The 8,737-nt window shown below is 29.8% G+C and overlaps 1 pseudogene; it reads right to left on the reverse strand.

Moving 5' to 3' along the window:
• Positions 1 to 5,813: 5,813 nt before the first annotated feature.
• LOC124943828 lies at positions 5,814 to 8,436 on the reverse strand (annotated as a pseudogene).
• Positions 8,437 to 8,737: the final 301 nt, after the last annotated feature.

An 8,737-nucleotide genomic window follows, 5' to 3' on the forward strand; every position in this document is an offset into this window, starting at 1 on the left:
AATGTTTGGTAGTTCCAAATGGGAACATTTTGAAATATCTCAATCAGTTTTTTTTAGTGACTTGCGACATTTTCCTATGGAGATCCTTCTAGCCTTCATTAGTGCTTCAAGTGAGATTACTTACTTCTCTTAGAAGTTGTTTTTAGTGATTCAACTAAGAGTTCTTGAAAGATTTTTTTATTGATTGTAGGGATGGGTAGTCCACGTCAGTGCCATAGCACAAGTAATGAAATCTCAAAACTTGATATAAATATATTAATTCATTGAATTAGGTTAGTTTTCTAATAGGTTCTTCATATGTTGGTTGGTTACCAGGTGAAAAACTTGCATCAAGTTGTTCTCTACCAAAACCCAAACATGATGACATTTACACAGATAATTCTCAATCTTTCATAAAACAAAAAATATTTCCAAAACTATCTTTGTATGATGTTAAAAAATACAGGAAATGAGCGGAAAATTGTGGTATTCCTGGTATTGGAGCCAGTATTATTGATCCTTTTGACAATTGGTGTTAAATTCTGTGGTATACTCTAGAAAAAGAAGAAGATTAAAGGTCAAGAGCTTATGAAGTTTTTGGAAAAAATGGTAAATCAAACTCCTAGAAGATTATGTGTGTGATATTATTATAGTAGAGATTGTCAAGTGTGTGCGTGTGTGCTCAAGTGTGTGCGTGTGTGCTCAAGTGTAAAGATTGTCCAAGCTGATTTGCTATATAAATAGCTTTATTCAAATCGTCAAAGGATCTATATTATTTTAATCGTCAAAGAATTGTGTTGGTAAAAGTAGTAAGTTTAATTACTTAATTTAATGCATTTTATTTAATAAAAGTAGTTCATTGCATTTTATTTAATAAAATAGTTCATTAGTGGCAAAATCATCCTAGTTCTGTCTAGAATGATCTCTTAAACTCGTGGTTTTTTTCCTGTTTTGGGGAATTTTTAATGAAATAACACTAAGTCGTTTCCCCCCCCAAAAAAAAAATACGAAGATGTGATCTTGTTTCTTCTCCTGTAAATGAGTCCATTTTCCACATGCAATAAATTCCTTAATCTAATTTATTTATCAATATCTTTCCAAGGAAATTTTATAATATTAAATGTGAAGTCAGCAATTGAAGTTGCGATTCCCGAGTCAACAATCTTCATGAATTCAAAAAATGTATTTTTCTGTTTTACCAAGACAAAAAAATATAAATATAAATGTGAAATATAAACACTTTTAGATAAATAAATTCAGCTCATTACCAAGGCCTTAGATGCATTATATTTTTCCTCAATTGTAAATCTTCGGGCAACGGAAAGTTGTCAAGTAATTGGATTTCTTTTTTTATTGTTGATGTAGTACACATAATAATGAGCATGTTCTAATATAGGAAACAAAAGCTGCAAAATAGGACCATTTTATTTAAGATATCATATAGTTAACTAGTCCAAAAATTAGAATGTTCTAAAATATTGGAGAGGTTACTTACAAGGTTATCCTTCTTTAAGTCTTCAAATGATAAATGAAATAATTTCATTTCTTCTTTTTTTTTGGAAAAAACGACTTAACGTTATTTTATTAAAAATTCCCAAAACAGAAAAAAAAAAACAAATGAGTTACTGTATTTTCCTAGACAAACTTAGGAAAATTAAGGTCGTTACGGTCTAAAACAAATGAATTACAAACAATCATCAGAATTACAAACAAATTTAAATTACGTTTATCTCGCTAAAAAAGCAGCATCTTTGGTAACTTCCTGATATGATACCTTCTCATTCCTACAGATGTTCCAATTCTATTTGTTTTTCGGGGCTCTTCTTCACGTCTAGATTTTCGCAATACATTCTGTTACAATATCATCTCAAGTCTTCTCCAGACTTCTTTGATTCCTCGAGAATGCTCTCGCGTTCTCCCTCCAGATGTTGTAAACTGTTGAGTCGAATCTGTATTTGAAAATCTTTGACTTAAACTTGTGCCCTTCTCTTTCTTCACAACCACTTCCTTAATTTCTTTTCAATATCTTGGGAATCTGGTCATCTCCATATTTTTTGCAAATTTATTCCAAAATTTCGAGGTAAATGAATAGTTCCTGAAGAGATGATCAGTTGTTACTTAATTCCCTTCACATAGCACACAGCTTGAATCCAGAATTTCCATGTACTTCCTAGCGCGATCTCTCGAGTTTAGTCTTTCCCGAAATGCAAGTCATAGGAAGAATTGGTGTCTTGTGATAACTTTTAACGACCAGACTAGATTAGCCCAATTTACTATTTGTTCATTGTCTCAGACACTTTGCTTGAAATCATCTTCCCATTTTCTCGCTTTCCATCAGTGTACGTATGTTCTTTCGTTGAATTAGATGTTACTGATATGTTCAAGGATGCGCCTCCCCACTGGTATTCGTCTAAGAAACGAATTACATAGCCCGTCTTTAATGTCTCTGACCTTGGTAGCTAGGCAGTCCCGTCTGATCCTCACGTTTCTGAATTCCTCTTTATTGATTAATGGTTGGTCCTCATACTAGGGATCATGCCAAAACATTGTGTTTATGCCGTCTCCCCAGCTAATATCAAAAAGTCATGTGATATTGTTTCTTAGCTTAAGAATTTTCTTTAATTTCATTTCTTCTTTAACTATATTGTTAAAACATTCAACACCACAAGGATGTGTACTCTGCAAATGAACATCATATTAAAAAATATATACATAATATTTATATAAAAAAAAAAGCTTACATATGTAAAATAAGAGAAGAAAATTTTCCGAATATTGTTGTGAGTTTTCTTCTTTGTGCGGTGATTGATCAATTGTCTCCAGACATCTATTATTATAGAGTCCAAATAGGTTTCACTTTTCAATGAAAGAATATGTCATATATTCAGCGTGACTCAATTACTTTGGAATAAAACTTCACTACAAAGACAAATGAAGAAAACACATCATAATAAGACTTTCAGAAAACATTATAGAGACTATGAAGAGTTATAAAGATATTACCTTAAGTCAGAATCTACCAAAATGAAGTCAACTCTATCTTGATTTCTGTCTAACAAAATTCTCTTCAAGCTGATTGAGCTTCCTGAAGTTTTCAAGCGTGTCACTTTCTGTTTCATTGGGTTGTTCATCACTATCATCCCTTAATAACCTTTTCTGAACTTCTTCCAGTTCTTCTCTAGCAGTCAAAACTCTATTGGATATATTGTTGAATTTTTTCTTGTTAGAGCTTTGAAGATGATTCTTCAGGAGCTTAAGCTTCTCAGAAACCCTATACATGTTGGATCCCTTGACATCTGTAGACCATACGCTTTCGAGAATACCCTTGAATTTGTCGTTTTTCATCAAGAAATTGAAATTTTTAAAAGGTCTTTTTAACCTTTCTTCCTTTTCCCAGAACAATTTAATCGGACAGTGATCAAATGTACCCGGATTTAGAACGTGAAGTTGACTTCTCGGAAATTGGTTAATCCTGTTCTCATTACCAGACATCTGTCAATTCTACTTCTTCTAATTTGTTCATTCCCTCTCGTAGAAGACCAAGTGAAGAAATTTTCAGAATTTGTAGGCTCGATACAACTCAAATATCTGATGCAGTCATTAAAGTCAATCATATTTCGAGTTATTTCAAATTCTGGGCTACGATCATATTCCCAGAATTTGCTCATGAACTTACCTTCTCTTAGTGTTGGACTTGGATGTAGTTGAATGAAAATGATTTTCCTAAAAAGTAAAAGTAAAATGATTTTAAAGTTTTTGTTGTTTGGTAACATTGTTGTTTGCAATTGAATTGAAGGTTTACCATTTTCGAACTTATTGAAGAAGATAATCGGAAGAAAAAATAAATCGCCAAAGTTCAAAGTCACAAAAAAGAAAGAAGAAAGCCGGAAAAAATCTCCGCAATAGAAGGAAGAAGCGAAAACTAGGGTTGTAAACGAATCGAAGCGAAGCGAATATTACTGTATTCGATTCGTATTCGTGAAACTATTCGAATATTCGTATTCGTATTCGAAATTTTTTCGAATAATTAATGTGATTCGTATTCGATTTGAAATTGATATTCGTATTATTCGATCCGATTCGAGTATTCGATTCAATTTTTTTTAATGTGGGTTTCAAATTTTCAACCGAAGAAATGTATATATGTACTATAGTTTTAGAATAAATAATATTTATAAAATTAAAATTAATAAAACGTTATATATATAATTGAATATTAGCGAATACCGAATCGAATATCTTGATTTTGTATTCGTATTCGTTTATTAGTCGAATCGAATCGAATATTTTTATTCGAATTCGAATCACAAAATTACAAATATGAATATCAAAATTCGAATACGAATACCGAATAAAATCAAAAGTATTTGATTCATTTACAACCTTAACGAAAACCCAGAAATCGAAAATGAGAGAGAGAGGGAGCTAAGAGAAATTAAAAAAATATATTAAAAACAAATTATTTTTAATTTTCTTTTGTCGACTGTCACATTTTTATCAACCTTAACTGCCATGTGGGCGTCGCTGGGGACTCGGTGCGCCCAACGTCACTCTCCCTCTATCACTTTTAAATTTATGAAATTGCTCATAGGTGGCACTGTATATGATCTAAACTCTTCTATTAATTTGAAGATAACATGTATAAATAATGGAAATAATTCATATATATATATATATATATATATATATATATATATATATATATATATATATATATATATATATATATATATATATATATATATATATATATATATATATATATATATATATATATATATATATATATATGTCTAATTAATGTTTAAAAAGTTGAGTATTACTATTTCTTCATTCGTAATTAAATAAATATATTTTAAATATATATTATTTTTTTCAAATAAATCAAAGAGATAATATGTAATGTTTCCTTAAATTTTATTTTAATTCTCCATTTTATTTTCTTCAAAATTATAGTATAATTTTATTAATCTAATAACAAAATAATTTAAAAAATATTTCAGAATAGATTTAATATCCTATCTTGTAATAATTTTTAATTTTAGTTTCAAACCATTATTTTTTCTAAATTTTAAGATAAAAAATATAAAAAAAAATTCAATTCTTTTTTAAAACTAATTTTATTTGCATTAAATGTTTTGCCTGATTTTTATAGACACTTAAAAAGATATAAAAATATTAAAATGACAACCTTGAAAATAATTATATAAATATATAAACATCAAAATCATAATTAAAAAAACGTAATAATAATTACATATAATAAAGACTATTTTTCAATCTCCAATTTATATTTGGTTAAGGATAGCCGCTGTAAATATTCAACAACTTATCCTATTTGATCCTGGGAGTCGTGAAAATTGGATCAGCGACTCCACCGAGATAGTGAAAAACGACGATTTCAAACTTCTAAAAGAGAGATCACACATTTATTCTTACCGATTGTGAGGTTTATATTAGAAATTTTTATCTTCTATGTTCCGAGAGTTTTCTAAACCAGTTTGAAATTATTGTTTGTTCTACTGTTATCCTTGTATTGTATAAGTAAATCATAATATTTTATTTTTGTCAAATATTTAAATAAACAAATTAGATTAAGTCAAACCTCCATAGACAAAAATAAACTATTAAATATAAACTTTAAAATTGATCTATAAACATTAATCAAACATTTATTTTATTTTATTACATTGAGAACATTGTAGGACTCCTTTGATACACCCTCAAAAATAAAGATTCAAACTTATTATTATGTTTTAAGACTTAACTAAGAGATTCAATATTCATAATTGGACTTGAAGAATTAAGTAATATTTTGTCATATTTTGTCCGCCTTATTCTCTTGACATAAGGGTACCATCTTGTGTCCATCTTTCCAGCATCTTTAATGCCGCTTTCGGTTGATCCATAGGAACCATATGCCCCGAGTCATGAACCTGATCGATCACACAAATTATTTAAATATGTAATTAAACATATATATATTTGATTTCTTGCCTTAAGGAATGCCAGAGGTCCGTATTCTTTAAGTTCTCCTTTCATAGCATGATCGACTACATATGAAACTAAGTCTTTGTCATTGAATGTTCTTTGACCCGACCAATTCATCTCAGTAACCCACCTATAGATTCCTAGAATAGTTTGATTGTGAGTTAATAATTAGTTGGTCTAATAAGAAAGAAGAAAAGTTTTGATAATTCATTACCAATCCAATTCACGATGAGATCATATTCTCCTGCATATAACAAGACCTTAATTCCATCTTCAAGAAGAGCAGGAATTTCCACTGCATGATTCCTCATCCAATCATTAATCATTGCATTAAAAATAGTTACGCTCAGGGATACAAACCGAATATTTCCAACTCCAATGGATGTTCTAATCGTTGCATTATTTAACATATTTTCCATATACGAGAAATCATAACACATTTCACCCACACGTTCCTTCCGAATGTCGTAATACTGTAAGCACCACACATATTATTACACTTATATAACAAAAATAAATAAATTGTAACATTCATTCATTCCTTACATTTCTATTAGAACCATAATATTCTAATAAACGATTGAATACGGCAGTACAAGAAGAATATGCTTCCATACAGCTCCCTCCTACTCCTCCTATCCTTGCATCTAAATTTTATTTTTAAAACATGATCATGAAAATTGAAACTATATATATATATATATATAAATATATTGTAAAAAAGAGAAAGATTACTGCATCTAGCTGCGTCTTCCTCGCATTTTGGTAACAATCTGGCGACACGTCTTACTTCAGTTTCTGTGATCAGTCTCATATTTGAAGCATAATCTATTAATGACTTGTATTGAATAGCAGGGTGTCAGTCCATTTCCAATAGCAATACCCTGTTGTATAAATAAATTATTAACAAAAAGATGAATGAATGAATTAATAAATATTACCTTAAGGTTAATGTGATCTCCATCTCCGTTATTGTTTCCATTGCGAATCCGAGTGACTAAGGCAGGGATATAGTGGCCGACATATGATTCTCCTGTTATGTAGAGACTGTTCCTCAAATATTGAGGATGTTCATCGAAAAATACCTTACATATATGATAATAATAATAATAATATAGATTAGTTTGTTTGATTGATTGTTTGTTTAGAAGTTAGCTTAGAAACTAGACCTGCAAGAAATCATATAAGTCATTGCTAACACTCTCTTGATCGGTACGAATATCAGATTCATCTGAACTATAGCTGAAACCGGTGCCTGTGGGCTGGTCGATATAGATTATGTTAGACACCCGGTCCCAACCAAAGTCATTCCAGATAAGAGAATGGTTGATTATCTGGTAAGGCCCGTTTTCATAAAACAGACCAATTGAACTGCTGGCTCCAGGTCCTCCATTCAGCCATATCACAACTGGGTCATTCCTCACACCCCTTCTCGACTCAAAGAAGTAGTAAAACATTCTGAATCACCAAATCCAAACAAGGGTAAATGCATGATTGAATACATTACAAATATATTTTTTTTTAATTAAGTAAAACTGGCATTACACCCCCAAAAAAAAAATTGGGTTGTTCAAAACCTAGCTGATCTTAGTATTTTTTATTATGTGAGATTGTTTGATTAGAGAGATTGATTGATATTTGGACTTTAATTTTTTTAATTATTTTATCTAAAATATAACTATCATTTTATTTATATAAATTATTTTTTTTCTATTAAAATAAAAAAATACATTTCATTTAATTATTTAAAATTCATTTTTATTCAAGATAGAAAAAATAATTCAAGGGGACCTTGATCTTTAATCAACCAAAAAAAATGTTTTTAATTTTAATTAAAAAGTTTTTTATTTTGAAAAATTTATAAGAAAATCCAAAAAATAAATATCAAACTAGATTATTTCGATTCTAGTTTTTTTTCTTTTCATTTATTTTTCACACAATCCAAAATGTTTTCTTCATTTTTATCAAACTCGTCCTAATTTTTCAATCCGTCCTTAATCAAAAATAATTCGAATGGAAATCGAACCCGTGATTTTTTGGTCTCTTACTTTGACCCTTAAATTATATTATAAATATTTTAAAACTGAATCTCTACTCATTCAGAGTTCAGTTCAGGTTGCATTTTAGAAAAGACAAGTACCTTGCATCACGCGAGTGAGGAAGTCGATAATAGCCGGCGTAATGACCCAAATTCTGAATCGAAGTCCCTGGATCACCAAGGGCTGGGAGGCGGAATTGTTGTTCGACCAATGATGATGACATTGCATCGGGTAATCGACGGGAAGAAGGGTCACCAGAGTTGACGGCAGAACTGGGAAACAAGTTTAAACTCTTGATAATCCTCTCCACTTCCGTAATAGTCGAATTAACCTTTGATGTTCGCAAGGAAGACGGTGATGAAAGAATTGGACATGAGAAGAAAAGTAGAGGAAAAAGAATTAGACAAGAGAGCCTTCTTTGTGTCATATTGATTTGCATGTAATACTGATTTGGTTGGACTGGAATTTATAAGATTTTCATGTGTGCAGTGTGATAGAGATAATAAAATACCAATGCTTATTTTCATATACCTTAATTCATTGTTTATTTGTAATATTTTTAATGCCCAATTCTTTTTATTCAATTTTATTTTGGAATTAGTTATAATTTCAAGAACATAAGAATTTATTTATCTTGGTTTTTTTTAATTGTGATATATTAACTATAATTGTTTATACACATTATAAAGATATGGATAAAGTAGTGAAAATAATTTAAAAGAAGATCG

This window comes from Impatiens glandulifera, chromosome 6, assembly GCF_907164915.1.
Source record: "Impatiens glandulifera chromosome 6, dImpGla2.1, whole genome shotgun sequence".
In the NCBI taxonomy this organism is placed as follows: Eukaryota; Viridiplantae; Streptophyta; class Magnoliopsida; order Ericales; family Balsaminaceae; genus Impatiens; species Impatiens glandulifera.